The sequence below is a fragment of the Meriones unguiculatus genome, chromosome 2, assembly GCF_030254825.1.
Source record: "Meriones unguiculatus strain TT.TT164.6M chromosome 2, Bangor_MerUng_6.1, whole genome shotgun sequence".
Classification (NCBI taxonomy): domain Eukaryota; kingdom Metazoa; phylum Chordata; class Mammalia; order Rodentia; family Muridae; genus Meriones; species Meriones unguiculatus.
Genome location: NC_083350.1, coordinates 476,758 through 494,165, shown reverse-complemented (window position 1 = coordinate 494,165; position 17,408 = coordinate 476,758).

Sequence of the window (17,408 nt, the reverse complement as noted above, 5' to 3'; positions counted from 1 at the left end):
CTGGAGTCACATACAGTAGAGTTAGAAATGAATAGGATCCTAACTGTGCTCACTACCAAAGGCCTGAAAACTCATATAAGGAGTCCAGCAATGGTAAGAGAGTTGAACCCATGCTACAGGAGTCACACTGAGTCACTGCTCTAGTTTGCATTTCTAAGTACACTCTCAAGACATTGGGGTAAAGAGAAATGAATTGTGAGCTGAAGATCTCTAAAAAGCATGACAGGGCCTTATCCCCAGATGCAGAACTACAGGCGATAATACCGTTGAGAGAGGGAGAATACCAGGCACAGGTGCCTTGACAGGTTAAAGTCAGTCAGAAACACATATACATAAAAGAAATCCAAATGGCCTCAGGATGTTATAATAAAAATAATTATAGAAGAGGTGATGAATTTTAAATAAAAGCTAGAGCATAGGAGCTAACAGGAGACAGGAATGGTGAAAATAAGTGAATACAGTTCGGATGCATGATATTCTCAAATAATCAATGTATGGAGCATACTTCAAAATCTATATCATTATTTTAAATATAAGTATAATTTTAATACATTTAAAGTATAATTTAAATTTTAATTTAAAGCATAATTTATATTTTAAGTATAATTTTAATACATTTATAAATGTATTAATGTGGAAATTTAAAAACCTTTATTGTCACCAACAAATAGCTATTCATAATTTTAGTTAATAATTTAAAGACTATTTTAGAGGGTAATTTTGCTGTTTGTGTTGTCATAGTCCCATTTTTTTCTGTAATCTTTTAAGTGCCAGACTTAACTTGTTTGTATTTCTCATTACATACTGCAAATAATCTTACTTGACCTCAACACTTTGACTAGGTTATTAAGAATACAGCTATATTCTGTAAAGCAAAGGACACCGTCATCAAAACAAAACGACTGCCTATAGATTGGGAAAGAATCTTCACCAACCCTTTATCTGACAGAGTTAGAATAACATCCAGTATATACAAAGAACTAAAAAAGGTAAAAGCAGCAAACCAAGTAATCTTAATTAAAAAATGGGGAACAGAGCTAAACAGAGAATTCTCAACAGAGGAATATCGAATGGCAGAGAAACACTTAAAGAAATGCTCAACCTCATTAGCCATCAGGGAAATGCAAATCAAAACCCTGAGGTATCACCTTACACCCATCAGAATGGCCAAGATGAAAAACTCAAGCGACAACACATGCTGGAGAGGTTGTGGAGAAAGGGGAACCCTCCTCCACTGCTGGTGGGAATGTAAAGTGGTACAACCACTCTGGAAATCTATCTGGCACTTTCTAAGACAATTAGGAATAGTGCTTCTTCAAGACCCAGCTATACCACTTCTAGGTATATACCCAAAATATGCTCAAGTACACAAAAGGGATACTTGCTCAACCATGTTTATAGCAGCTTTATTTGTAATAGCCAGAACCTGGAAACAACTCAGATGTCCATCAACGGAGGAATGGGTACAGAAATTGTGGTATTTTTACACAATGGAATACCACTCAGCAATCAAAAAGGAAGAAATCATGAAATTTGCAGGCAAGTAGTGGGATCTAGAAAAGATTATTCTGAGTGAAATATCCCAGAAGGAGAAAGACAAACACAGTATATACTCACTATAAGACCTATAAGATATGATAAACAGAATGAAATCTATACGCCTAAAAAAGATAATCAAGAGAGCGGACATGGGGTAAGATGATCAATCCTCATTTAGATAGACAGATGGGATGTGCATTGAACGTATGACAGGAGTCTACTGAGCTCATCTGAAAGACTCTAACAGTGTTTTCAAAGCAAAGACTCATGACCAAAGCTTTGGCAGAGTACAGAGAATCATAAGAAAGAAGTTCTTATCAGTTAGTCTGATGGGGAAAGGATATGAGCTCGACAAGGACCAAATATATCTGGGCACAGGGTCTTTTCTGAGACTGACATTCAACCAAGGACCTTGTATGGATATAACCTAGAACCTCTGCTCAGATGTAGCCTGTGGTAGCTCAGTAACCAATTGGTTTCCCAAAGTGAGGGGAACAAGGACTATTTCTAACAGGAACTCAATGACTGGCTCTTTGGCCTCCCCACCCCCCAAGGGAGGAGCAGTCCTGTTAGGCCACAGAGGAGGGCTTTGCAGCCAGTCCTGAAGATACCTGATAAAACAGGATCAGATGAAAGGGGAGGAGGTCCCCCCCCATCAGTGGACTTAGAAAGGGGCACGGTGGAGATGAGGAAGGGAGGGAGAGACTGTGAGGGAATGAGGGAGCGGGACATGGCTGGGATACAGAGTTAATAAAATGTAATTGATAAGAAAAAATTAAAATTCAAAAAAAAAAAACCAAAACAAAAACAAAAAAAAGAATACAGCTATAACTTGACCAATGTTCTTCTTATGAACATATATTGTGTATTTACAATCTGATTACTTTATGTTTGTTGTTAACTTGTATACATGTTTGTATTTCATTCATTCTATCAGTTCTGTTACTTTAGAGAACTCTGACTAATATATATGAATATATAATATATAAATATAGGAATTATTTTCAGAGTGCTGGCCATCCAGATCACATGTAGATGAATACCCTTGATTCAAAATCTCTTTCCTTGTCTTTTTATTCATGTGCCCTGTTATTATGTGACAATACTTTTCCTGAGGAGAAACAACAAAACACAGACGGAACCCAAGGTGAACCAATGAGTTTTGTTGGGGTTGCTTACAGGCATATGTGTAAGGGGTTACTTACAGCATCAGAATGACTCAAAGAGATATGCATCACCAAGCATGGGTGCCAACTCTCAAAAGCTGGGACCCTGCAGCACATTGCATAACCTGCTGGCAGTTTAACAAGTGAGAAAGACCTTTGTAGGTGTCTCAGTTGGTCTAAACTTCTTCCAGGCAGCTAGTTTGATTCTGTTTCTTCAGACAGCTGGGTCTGGTCTTGAAACAGTTTCAGGGACTTCCTCAAGCTATTTTGAGTTGTTTATTTTTGGCTTACAGAGTTTTCATGCAGTATGAAATGTTTCAATCTTCCAGAAAATTGCCTGACAATTCCTAGGATAATTATTTAGAAGTCCCTAACATCTTCTTCCTAAGCAGAAACAATTGCTCTTTGTAATCCAAATTTTAATGAATGTACTGATATGTGGTGTATTTTAATCTATCATTAGATCTATGTTTATATTTGACAGAACTGTGTTAAGGAAGAAAGAGCCATTTTTCACTTTTTCATATTTTAGTAAGCTAAAATATTTTTTAATTCCATTATTTCTCAGTGCCTATCAGCTTTGATGTTCCTAAGATATTGGATGAGAGATTTTCTTTTGGACTTAATTCTCTATTTCTATTGTTGCCTTATTTTTAATTTTTTTCAGTTTTTTATTATTATTAATTACACTTTATTCATTTTGTATCCCCCCATAAGCCCCTCCCTCCTCCCCTCCCGATCCCACCCTTCCACCCCTTTCTGCATGCATGCCCATAAAGTGTTCACTTGCTAAAACCATGATTTTGTTTTCTAATTTTGCTTTGGCTTGATTCTTCTATGCCCAACGGTTTATCATTTAATTACAGTAGCACCTTAAATACCTTAGCCAAGAAGCATTCTTCTGTTAATCTTATTTTAGATTGCTTAATGGTTTCTCTTGAACCTTGAAAGCATAAAGTAGTTACTTAGAGAACAGAAATCTACAACTCTTGCCTAATCATTGACTTTACCATGCACATGTATTTAATTTACATTTGCTTATTTGTCTTATAATGAAATTATTTTAAATATGTCGTTTGTTTTGTAGCAAATAATTAATTTCATTTACAAAAAAATATACATCAGATGAAATCATTACATACAAAAGAAAATAATAATATTCTACTTAAAGTAGACTATTATTAATTAAAGGTTCTAGAAAGCTTCTTTATGAAACACCTGTTCCCCACAACATATTATCTTTGGAAATATGGTACCAGAACTCTGGAAAACAAAGTTAGAAATCGTCAGTAAGTTAACCTTTATATTTTTGTCAAAAATGTAAAATCTTGGTAGCCTGAAATGTTCATATCATCTTACTGTAGAATATTCAAGTTATGAAATTTAATTATATAATAGTGAATTGAAACGTACACATATATTTTGTGATTAGGGCTATATCTGTGTTGCCATGGAGATTTGACTTTAGCTCAGCACTTGGCCAGTTTATTTCGAGAAACAGCACAGCTGCTGTTTTATGATAACTTGTTTTCGGATGTGTGTTCTGCACTGAGTGTGGTTAGCAGAACACACCAGGATTACTGCTGAAGGTGAACAGCAGTTTGCAGCCCTGTTATACACCATCCTAAAAACATACTGCATGTTGCTGCTGTTTATTTTTAGTGTGAGTTATTGTAATAAATTATGATCACTTGAGCATTCTAATTTAGTAGATGATTAACAGGGGATCTATTTTAAATGATGGATTAGCGCACTCTATGATGATAGTCTTTGATCACCATGATTTATCTATTTTTTCCAGTAATACAGTCAGCATTCTAAAAATATATAATTTTCAGACAAAGTACCATGGTTTTATCATTTTTAAAGTAAAGAAACATCATATAAGACTAGATTACATATTTTTTTCAACATAACTTTTTTTTATTGATTCTCTGTAAGTTTCACATCATGTACCCAGATGACACTCGCTTTTCAGTCCTTCCATGTCTGCCCCCGAGATATGTGACCTCCCACAAAAGTAAAAATAAAAATTAATATTAAAATAGGAAAAAACCAAATCCACTTTGTGTTATCTATATACTCACTGGAGCCTGGTCAAACTCTGGTGTTCTGCCACCTAAATAGAACTGAGTCCTCCCTTCCTGCAATTCTGGCAGAAGCCATCAATTGTGGAGAGTCCCGATCACACTTTTAAAGAGTTATCTTCAGTGGCTGTTATTGTCTGGGGAGAGTAGGGACTGAAGGAGTGTGAGGGAGTTGGAGGGGTTGGGTTGTCACAGAGGCATTCCATTCTCCTTCGTCCTGACTGTGTGCTTGCCATCATTGACATCACAGCCAAAGTAGCTCCCTTGCTTTTTAGTTAGCAGGAACTCAGATCATGGGCCTCCATATGGTTTCTTATGACAACACAGACTGCAAACCCAGGTCCTGGTTGCAGTGAGACCACACAGTGTTATGGCCTTTGGCAGCAGCATGGACAGAGACACACTCATGGCTTCAGGTGGCAGTGCACAGACATCAACATGGCCCCTTGGTAGCAGCATAGCCTTTAGACATCAGTATGGCTTCAGGCAGTGGTGTCATGGGCCACAGAAATCAATAGGGCTTCAGTGAGGTGGGACTGGGTCTTACTTGCTAGATTACATATTTTAAGCTATGAAAAAAGGCATTATTTTGCCATGAGTAGAATTGCTATCCATTGAAACTCTCCGTTTTATTCTTTTCACAGGGATAGATCTACTAATTTTGTTCCTCTTGAGATTCAAGGTAGAAAAACAGAGCTTATGAATAAATTTTCTCTGTGTGTAACAAGAGTTCTTTAACACTTTTGGCACAGCTCTTTTTATGATTTAAATGTCTTCTAAAATTAACAGATATCCCGTAGCAATTCCAAGTAGTTAGTGATGTGATGGTTGAACCTTCTTGTTTGCTTACCCTGAGACAAGATATCATGTATAGCCTAGGTTGAAATTGAACTCACAGTTATTCTATTTTTGCACCTGAGTGTTGGACCTTGGAATAAGTAATTACTAAATACATCATATTAAGCATTTTAACACTAACTTTAAAGTACATAATCTGCATCCACTGTTCTCTGTTGGTACCATTTGCAGCAAAACTTCAACTGAAAATAGTGTGAACTGTTTGTTCCAGTTTGTACAGATGCCTTAAGTTTATTTATAACAAACATCTTAACATCTTCTTGAGTTATTTGGATATTATGGATCATGTTTTAAAGGTTTATTTATTTTATATGTGTTTGTGAGTGCTAGCATGTGCCTGATTCCTGCAGAAGTCTGAGAGGATGTCAGAACTCTTTGAACTAGAGTTACAGCCAGTATGGTCTCCCATGTACCTACTGGGTATCAATTAGGCTTCCTGAAAGAGCAGTGTGTGCTCACAACCTCAGAGCCATTTCTCAAGCCTGGCACTATGGACTTTTTATGTGAACTCCAAAGTGTGTAATCTTCTCAAAATGCATACCAAAAGAGGAATTAACTGTTTCCCCAATGTGTGAATATATCAGTGTTTGTTTTAGAAAACCAATTTACTAATGGAAATAGAAAGAAGGAAGAAATCATACAATCAAAACTGTATCCATAATAAACTGAAACCATTCCAACCCTTTCTTAATCAACAATGGAAACATTGTGTACAACACTAAAGGACACTGACAGATGATTAACACAGGAAATGTAGGAGCCACACCAGAAAGAAACACAGTAAGCCCCACTGGTCCATATTTTCACTGGTGTTTGTATTCTCCAGAGAGAAAAACCCAATTAGAGCACAGAAGAGTCACTAAAGTAGGGGTGGGAAGGGGTTAGTAGATGAAAGTTAGTAGATGGAAGAGTTGAAATTCTTAGTAAAGAAAAACAGAAAAGTTATGAGCATGGGTAAAAAAGCCTCTAAAAGTTTACAAGTGTTTCTTTTTTTTGTTTTGTTTTTTTAATTTTTTATTAATTACACTTTATTCATTTTGTATCCCCCCAAAGGCTCCCCTCCCCTCCCGATCCCACCCTCCTTCCCCTTTCTTTTTTTTTTTTTTTTTCAATGCAGTTTATTCAGGAACCTTGAACAATCCTCGGACCCTGGGGAAAGCCAGCCCACAGCTTAAATAGCCTCTGGGTAGCCAACCCAGGCGTGCCACGTGGGCAAGGGCAATGCAGATATGCAGATAGGCCCACATACATGGAAGCAAGCCAGATCCTCAGCCTTAGCCAAATGTGGAATTGTTCGTGACAGAGAGCACTCACCATCGGGAAGGTGGAAGGCGGAAACCAGCTCCATCTTTAAGGCATAGCATTCCGCAGCTCTCTACAGTTCCCCCTTTTTGTTTTAGATGCATCAGGCAAGAGTAGAGGTCTGATCTCTTACTGTATGGCTGAAAACAAAACTGTAGGAACTCTGAGAAAAGTAACAGAAGACCTATCTTAGCAATCTAGCAGGAAGTCAAGAAAGGAACTGAGAGGCTAGAGAACCTCAAATCACTGGGGAGAGGGTGTTGGCAAGGAATCCATAGCCACACAATTAGGAACTGACAGAGACAAAGTTTAAAGTGGAGCCACATTAGCCCAATCCTGTAGCATATATAAAAAGCATATTGAAGGATAAATATGTCACACTGAGACATTAACTTTTCACCAGTATATTATCAAACACCAATCAAAATGAGACAACAGAACATTAATTATAAAAATTGTCCCATTTAATGTTCATTATAGTATTAACAATATTAGAGTTACAAAGAAGCCTTATTGGGAAAATAAGATTGGTGACAAGTGGTGATGTGATACAGATGAAAGAATTAGTGGTAAAAGATAGTGACATTATAGATGGGCTCAAGGATTTAAAGAAAAACATAAATGAGGAAAATATATAAATGAAAAAATGATAGAGTAACAAAACTTACTAAATAGAGTCAAGAGGAAAAGTATACTATGAAAATAAATATTTTATCAGTTATCTTAAACAAACAAATGGGGATGAAAAATGAAAGAAACAGGGTGCCAGAATCAACTTTTTCTGTAAACTAGAAAGAAAATACTAAATTATTTGATGACTGGGTAAATTAGAGCCTATAAAGAGAGAGAGAAGGGAAAGCAGGGAGGAGGAAGGAAAGATGGAGAGAGGAGTAGGATGGAGAAGGAGAGAGAGAGTTGCCAGAGCACACTCTTTTTTTGTTTTTTGTTTTCTCTTTTATTGTTTATTATTATTAGTTACATTTTATTAACTCTGTATCCCGGCTGTATCCTGCTTCCTTATTCCCTCCCAATCCCACCCTCCCTCCCTCAGCTTCTCCCTGCCCCTTTTCAAGTCCACGGATTGGAGAGGACCTCCTCCCATTTCGTCTGGCCCTGTTTCATCAGGTATCTTCAGGGCTGGCTGTGAAGTCCTCCTCTGTGGCCTAGCAGGACTTGTCCTCCCTTGGGGGGTGGGGTGGTCAAAGAGCCTGCCATCGAGTTCCTGTCAGAGATAGTCTCTGTTCTCCTTACTACGGGAAACCAATTGGTTATTGAGCTACCACAAGCTTCCTCCAAGTAAAGGTTTTACACACTTAATTTAAAAAAATAAAATAAAATTACAAATCTATAAACATCCGTACCTGTCGAACTGGATGAACATAATGAGAGTCACATTTAGGCATAAAAAATTTTAAAAATTGAAAGGTACAGAAAAATAAAAGAATCTTAAAAACAGACTGAAAGAAATATGTTCAAAGAAGCTATGACACAAATAATTGCTAACTACAGCCTGAAGCAATTCCAGAAGATGGTAAAGTAATAACTTATCACAATGAAACTAAATGCATTCAGCCTGGAATTCTCTGCTCAGAACCTAAATTGCACATAAACAGATGAGTTCACAGAATTCATTTTCAGCAGAAAGGTAATACAAACATTTACTTTTGGCTGAACTAAACTTACATCAGAACAAAGTTCAGATTTGCAAAAGAAATAAAAAGTACCTAAAGTTTTGAGCATGACTCGCAGTTATATGTATGTATATAAGTTTAAATACACACTTATTTATATACATCTACATACTAAAGTAAATACACATTTTTGTTTTATTTTAAACTTTGAACAAGATCCTAAGAAAAGAAACTATAATACATATTAAATATGTATGTAAATACACTAAACTTATGAAGTATAGAATCTGTTTAACAAGATTTGCACATACCATATGAATGTATTTTTTTCTGTATATTCTTAATGGTTTCCTGATTTTTTTAAACTTTTATCAATTATACTTTATTCACTTTGTATCCCCCCTAAAAACCCCTCTCTCCTCCTCGCCCAATCCCACCTTCCTTCCCCCTTCTTCACGAATGCCCCTCCCCAAGTTCACTGATAGGGGAGGTCCCCCTCTCCTTCCTTCTGATCTTAGTCTATCAGATCTCATCAGGAGTGGCTATATTGTCATCTTCTGTAGCCTGGTAAGGCTGCTCTCCCCTCAGGGGGAGGTGATCAAAGAGCAGGCCAATCAGTTTAGGTCAGAGGCAGTCCCTCTTCCCATTACTATGGAACCCACTTGGACACTGAACTGCCATCTGTGCAAGGGTTCTAGGTTATCTCCATGCATGGTACTTGGTTGGAGTATGAGTCTCTGGAAAGACCCCTGTGTTCAAGTTTTCTGGTTCTGTTGCTCTCCTTGAGGAGTCCCTGTCCTCTCCAAATCTTATTATTTCCCACTTCTTTCCTAAGATTCCATGCACTCTGCCCAACAGTTGGCCATAAGTCTCAGCATCTGCTTTGATAGTCTTCAGAGGAGCCTTTTAGAGGCCCTCTGTGGCAGGTTCTTAACTTTGTATTTTATAATTATATGTATATACCATGCTTCATTTTTCTCTCTTATTATTTTTAAAAATTTATATGCCATAAATTGTTTTGTAGACAATTGTTCATACATACTGATTTATTACTGACATTTTTATTTCTTTTACATATTGAGTACAAAGCATGATTATTGTATTTTTGTATTCCCAAGATATAAAACACATATTTTTAGTCACGTGTGCAAATACATATAAATATTTATGAAATTTTTTTCTACTATTTTTTTAAAGTAGAACCATAACAATTGTTTTACGTATTGTAAATACATGGCAGTTCAGTATCCAAGTGGGTTCCTTTGTAATAGGAACAGGGACTGCCTCTGACATGAACTGATTGACCTGCTCCTTAATTACATCCCCCTGAGGGGGAAACAGCATTTCCAGCCACAGAAGAAGACAGTGCAGCCACTCCTGATGAGACCTAACTGACTAGGATCAGAAGGAAGGAAAAGACCTCCCCTATCAGTGGACTTGGGGAGGGGCATGCATGCAGAGGGTGGAGGAAGGGAGGGATTGGTAAGGGAGTAGAGAGGGAACCACGGGGGCAGGGGTGTGGATACAAAGTGAATAAAGTGTAATTGATAAAGAATGTGATAACTAAAATAACAGCTGTAAATTCAGTTACAAAATCTGCTTTTTCTTCACAGCTTTACTCTGCATTTTGAGCACATCCTGAATGAAAAATACACCAGTTATGTTCTGATTTAGTTAACAGCCTAGGTGAATAAACGAACATTTTCCTATGAAAATGATAAGTAAGAATTTTACTAAAAATTGCATTGAACTCAATAAGGCTGCCTCTGATTTACCTGGTGAGAAGACCAGATGGCCACTGGTCAGTGAGCCATTTCAGATTCTTGATCTTCAAGAACATAGTACTTCCTTATTTTCCCTATAAGTCAATTAGACTTACTTCTCAGTTTCTTTGGTCCTCCCTTCTGATGGCATGAATGTCATATGAACATCCAGGACCCAGGTGCTTCTTCCCTGAAGAAAATATCAGACAGCATGTACAGTGAGATCAAAGACCAATAATAGACTTCAAGCTCTTCTACAGAGTATGAAGAAAGATGTATTCAGTGCATCATGGGACAATGCTGAGATTCAGGCACAAACAGATGAAGAAATTAGATAATGATTGCTAGTATTGTGTTCAACAATAAAGAAAAATAAAATCATGACATCTACAAAAAAATGGGTAGAACTAGAAATCATTATATTAAGTGAAATAAGCCAGACTTAGAAAGACAAAGACTATACACTTTCTCCTATATTCAGAAATTAGATTTAAATGTCTGTGTGTATGTGCATGTGTAAGTTGTGGATCTAGTAAAAGTATGAGACAGATATTAAAAGAGAGGGGAGGGAGAGGGATAAAGGAATGGCATACATGTGACTGGCAAGCTTTTCAAGGGGTGCTCTTGAGGAGAGGGGTGGAATGCATAAGAAGTGGTAGTGGTTGGGAAAGGACAATGGAGGAGAAAAACCAATCTGAACAATACATGAAAATGCCCATTACTTTGTATGCTAACTTAAAAATTAAATTACAATATGTACTGCTTAGAGTAATCCCTATATTAACAAATAAGCTAGTTGATCATTATAAACAAACATGAAAATGAATAGTGTAACAAATTATCAGAATAACAACAAAACAACAAAAAGCTAAAAATTGAACAAATTTCCCACAAGATTTTTAGAGGTAGCTATGACCCAGCTACCATATGGTTAAAGGCATGGTTAAAGGAGTAATCACAATTTTATGAGCATGTAGTTGAGCTGCTTATTGCTATAATGGTGCTAAGATTTTAGCAAACTGTTAATTATAGATGTGAAAATAAATTACATTTAGAGAATCTAGGAATTTATCCCTGTGGGTTGTTGATCTCACAGTAGAGTTGAACTTTAAAACATCATTCAGTAAAACATTCAGTATGATATTAATAATGTCTTTTTTCATGGAAAAATGAGTAATAAAAAGAATTCAGTGTCTCTGAACTAAGAAGCCTCTCTTTACAGTGATGTTCCGGTCCCTAGATGCTTGTTGTGTTGTGATATATGATGTTTCTGCTTTTGGTTACTAAGGAATTTAACACATATTGGACTTGAGAAATAACTCATGTCTTATGTCAGGACTCCCTGTCCCCAGGATGTCCTCCTCCTCAGGAGCCCTGTTATTTTACCCAATTAGACGTCTGGCCTTTTGTAGTTTGGCAGGATCCTGGCGTCCTCACTGCTGCCCAGCAGCTGCTGTCATTCGATGTGATAAACCTAGTTAACTTTATTTCGTCACATGTATACTTTGGGAATAAAGTCATCCTGGTTGATTTCATTACAGTAAAATTCTCTTTGTCCTTAGCATTTTAGTAAAACAGAGTGTTCCTATCAGCATGAATAGACTAGTACACTTCTTGTAAATATATTTTCATTGTTTATTGTCCATTTCATAAAACATTTTATGAACTATACACCTGTGAAGGAGCTAATTCAACAGAGCACTTTTTAAACATGAGAGTTACTAATTTAGTTGAAAGAATCTTTCAGACATCTTAGAATCCTTCAGTTTCACAAGTTGTAAAAACAGTGTGAGAAATTGTGTAAGTTTCATTCTATGGTTGTGACAAATACCATGAATAAAAGCAACTTGGAAGAGTAAAGAGTTTACTCTGTACAGCTTACAGGTTATGGTCCATCATCAAGTTGTTGCACAATTTCTAGACAAAAGCTAAAAAGAGGAACAGGTCTGTTCTCTATTCCACCCAAAATAACCTCTGATCAAAGAATTTACTTCACAACTAAAAAGTAGGGGAGGGATTGTGAGGCTAGGGCCTGGTACCTGGCTCTCAAGATGGTTTATACACAAATCATCTAGTTTTCTTATACAAGTCTAGGAATAGCGTTGTCCCTAGTGGTTTGGACTGTCCAACATCAAATGAAAATCAAAACACTTTTCCAAAAATATGATCACCAGGCCAACAATCCATCAATTAAGACATTTTTTTTCCCAAATGGTGGTAGGCTGTTTCGAGTTGACAGTTGAAGCTAGCAGGATAGAAGATAAAGAGAAAAAGTGGGACAGAAGAATGGGAGGAGGAATGAAGATAATGAGACTCACACACACAAACACAGAGTAAAAGAGGGCACACACAGACGCATACAGACACACATACACATGCAGACACATGCACACAGACACATACACACACACAGATACACACATGCACACAGACATACAAACATGAGCAAATCAAACCCAGATTCTTTCACTTCTGAATTTCCATATTTTCCACCCATTTATAGATTTGACTGTGATTTTGCTTTTAATCTAACTTAATTTTTAAAATGTCTAGTGTGCAGTGACATATTCTTTTATTTTCTTCCTGATCACCTATTCAGAAACTGACACGTTCCAAGACTATTAAACCATGCAAATCCCTGGCCCAACATCAGTGACTGCTGCTGCCCACGCAGACGCTATCCCTCTCTGTCTGGCTGACACGTAACTGCTGTGGTGTTGAGCTCTCCTATGTGGCTATCTCCCATGTGGATATCTCCCATGTGGATATCCCAGGCAGTTGTGTCTCTCTTATCTGACTCAGGTAACTAAAATGCACAGACATCTGATATAAATACTTGAAATCCAATAGAAAAAAAACACAAAAATATGTAAATATAACATCTTAAGTTCAGAAATGGTCTGAATATCTGCTAATACCAGTAGAGTAGATTCCTTCCACATGTCAAAGTCACATTTTAATAATTACTACCATTAATCTTCTAACATTTCTTCTTTACATCTATGCTACCCTAAAGTCAAAGATAAATTGTAAGCAGTTATGTGTTCTTTTCAACATTATTAATGTCAAATCAACTTGTCCAAATTTATTCTACCATCCTACCTGTTACCATGGATAAATATAGTGGTCAGAATAGTTGCCTCTGGGTCTTCTACATCCTTAGTTCAATTATTGTGCACAGAAAAAAAATGGATTTTTGGGCTATGGGTACTCAAAGAATTTGTAATGGATATATCATATGATGTGGTTGTGGTGGTTTGAATAAGAATGGCCCCCACAGATTCCTTGATTTGAATACTTGGATACCAAGGACTAGAAGTATTTGAAAGGACTAGCAGGGGAAAGTATGTCACTGAGGTTGGGCTTTGACTTTCAAAGCCCATGACAAACTCTAGTCTTTCTCTCTTTTCCTACTTTCTATGGCTCTGGATATATAGACCTCTCAGTTATTCCTCCAACACCATGTCTGCCTATGTGCTGCCATGCTTTCTGTATAATAATAATGGACTAAACCTCTGAAAATATAAGCAGGCCCCAATTATATACTTTCTGTTATAGAACAGTTGCTGAAGCTATGATATCTCTTCACAGCAGTAGAACACTAAGTCAGCGGTTGTTTGAATAAGATGCAACCAGTCCTGATGAGACCTGATAGGCTGGAGCCAGATAGAAGGATAGGAAGACGTCCCCTTTCAGTGGACTAGTGTGAGACCCCAAAAATGTAAGACCTGGGGTCTCACACTAGGAGAGGGGAATAGTGAGAGAAGAGGGAGGGGGCCACAGCAAGGATATAAATTGAATAAATTGTAATAAATGATAATAAAAAATAAATAAAAGAAAGTCTTTAACTGAAAAAAAGAAAGAAAAGAAAAAGAAATGCCCCTGGTAGGTTCATTTGTTTTAACACCTGATCCCTAAGTTGGTGACACAGTTTTGAGAGTTTATGGGACTTTATAATGGGGGCCCTGCTCTGAGAAATAAGTGACTGTAAGAATGTTTTGTGAATTTATAGCCTTGCACTGCTACCAGTTCACTTTCATGTATAGCTATTTAGTAAAATGTTGTAGGTGGTTTTTAATATTTACTATTGTTTTATCTTCTAGTAATGCTGCTTTTAATCCTCAGCAGTGTATAGCCAAATCACCACACAGAGACTGGGTTTTTAGTTAACCTAGAACACAATGCTGGGCACTATTTACTCCCTCCTAAACCTCCAAGCCCTCAGTTTCCTAACATTTAGATTTCCCACATTTTACTTGCTTTTTGTGAAATCTTAAGTCTGGTTCATGCTCCATGTCCTCCAAGCTCTCTCCTCCAGCTCTGCTCTCCTTGCTCTCTTCCTCTCTCTCCTCCCACTCCTTTCCTGCCTTCTGGCTCTTCCCCTCTTTCCTGTCCTCTGGCTACTCCCATTGCACAACATTGTATCCAGTTGCTTTATTTTGTTCTGTTTACACAGAGTTGAGACAGGATGCCTATAATGAGTATTACAATGCAATATCTGGATTGGAACCAGACGGGGGGGGGGGGGATGAAATCAGCATTTGAATTAACAAGGGTAAGGCAAGAATATTATACCAACAGTAAAATATGATCAGCCAGCTTCCTGTCCTGGCCACCTGGCACCAAATTTTTCTTGTCATCTGAAATCTACACCTGGAATCAGAATTTCAAAATAAATTCTTTTGTTTATAAGCTGCCTTTGGTCATAATATTTTATGAAAACAATACAATTGAGATTATCCCTGTGGTTTCAATGTTACCACAACAGACAGAACCAAGGAGGAGGCAGAGGAACTTCAAAGAGTGGTATGGAATGTGACTACAGACTAGAACCACGATCTAAAGAACACCAGCACACTTCTATATCTCTTAAAGGAAGAAAGCAAAGTCCACCCTCACCCGACCTCCCAAGTTAGACAAGTTTATTGACAAATAGATCTTAACCTAGTAAGACTCCACAAGGAGAGCAACAGAACCAAAAATCTGCACACAGGGGTCTTTCCTGAGACTGATGCTCCAACCAAGGACTATGCATGGAGATAACCTTAGACCCCTGAACAGATGTAGCCCATGGCAGTTCAGTATCCAAGTGGGTTCCATAGTAATGGGAACAGGGACTGCCTCTGACATGAACTGATTGACCTGCTCTTTAATTACCTCCCCCTGAGGGGGAAGCAGTATTACCAGGTCACAGAAGAAGACAATGCACCACTTCTGATGAGAACTAATTGACTAGGATCAGAAGGAAGGAAACGAAGACCTCCCCTATCAGTGGACTTGGGGAGGGGCATGCAGAGGGTGGAGGAAAGGAGGGATTGGGACTGGAGGAGAGAGGGAACCACAGGGGGAATACAAAATGAATAAATTGTAATTAATTAAAAAAAGAAACAAAAAAAACTCTTAACAAGAGAACTGTAATTCTCATTTATAGAGGATGAGTGATTGCAAGAGGCTAGAGGAGGAATGTTGTGAACAGGAAGAAGATACCCTTCAGAACGAATGAGATTTCACTTATGGGAAATGCATATATATACATATATATATATATATCCTTTATCAATCTATTTAGTTATCCCTATGTAAGTACTTATAGATATGGATATTGGAGTACAAATTTCTTAACTACCTAGGTTGAGATTTGGCAGCAGTATCCTTTGAGTAAGAACAGTTCTCTAAGATGTCCAAAGTAGAGTTATAAGGTTCAGCAGCAGAATTCTAGTATGTATAATGTGCAGAAAGGAGGCACGATTATGAACACACACAGGCTTATTCTTTATCTCTCTTCTCCCTCTAGAAAACCCATTTTAAGCCATCCCAAAACCCAGCGAACTGCTGAAGCCAGGAATATTTCACTCAGATTATTTCAGTTTAGGGATGTGTTTCTGAGTTTGCCCTGATTCAGAGTATAACATCTCCAGGAAAAAGGTAAACTCAGCATAGGTGGCATCCTTGTGAACCTATTCTAGGACCAGGCAGGGATGCTTAGGGGCATGATATAAAATTATAGTGTTTGAGTTTAAGCTAAACATATCCTCCTTATACTTTATATCCTTTATGGAAAATTTGTGCTCTGTGATACAAGGATGTTTCCACACTTCAAATATACACTGCACCTTTATCAAATAAAAATGAGAAGAATCCTGTATGTTTCATTACAGAAGATCTTTTATTTATAACCCACATTTTTTTCAAATGGTGTTTCATTTTCCTATTGAAAGGGTTAGACTAACTTTGTAACCTATATGTCTTCTAAAGCCTATAGTTTTGAGTTTTAGGTCCAGGTTAAGCTAAAACCTCTTAGTACCTTTCCAGAGTGAAGGAATGTGACCCTATCTGTGAGGACAGATTAAAAAAGGGAAAGCAAGCAATGACCTTCACTCAGCAAAAGAAGGACCAGACCCTTGTCCTTGAGATAGTGTTTCTTAACAACGAACCTAGACTTCTTCTGAGTAGCTTTTGACCTCTGGCCAAGAGCCCGCAGCCCTAATCTTCAAGGATGAACTAACCACCCCCACCTTAAAGTGCAGCTGCATCCACACTTGGCAGGACTGGCCAAGCTTGAGCACCTAAGACTAACCAATTATCTTACTTTATAGCTTCCTCATCCAATCCTAAATTGCCAAAACTAAAACTTCAAATTTCCCGCAATTTTTCTTTTAAAAACCTAAAGGCCTTTGTCTCCCGGGGCCACTCTTTGCTGACCAGCAAGGGTGACCCCGTTGTACAATGGTTAATAAACCTCTTGCTTTTGCAACAAGTCTTGGTCTGGGGGAGTTTCTGGGAAGGGCGCGATTGAACTCCTGAGCTGTGAGACCCCAGGTCTTACATTTTTGGTGCGTTTGGCCGGGAAAGGGCATGCCCCTTCCCCAACCCTCATCAGATTGAACTCGGAGGTCGAGCTTGGAACAGGTTAGTCTGTTTCTGTCTTACCAATCTGTTTCTTGTCAGAGATGGCTGCCATGAGGCAGCCTTTCAATTAGATTTCTGTGGTACCAATCTGTTTCAGTTTAGGCACCTATCTGGACCTTTTTGGTCATCTGATCAGTCATTGCGATTGACAGA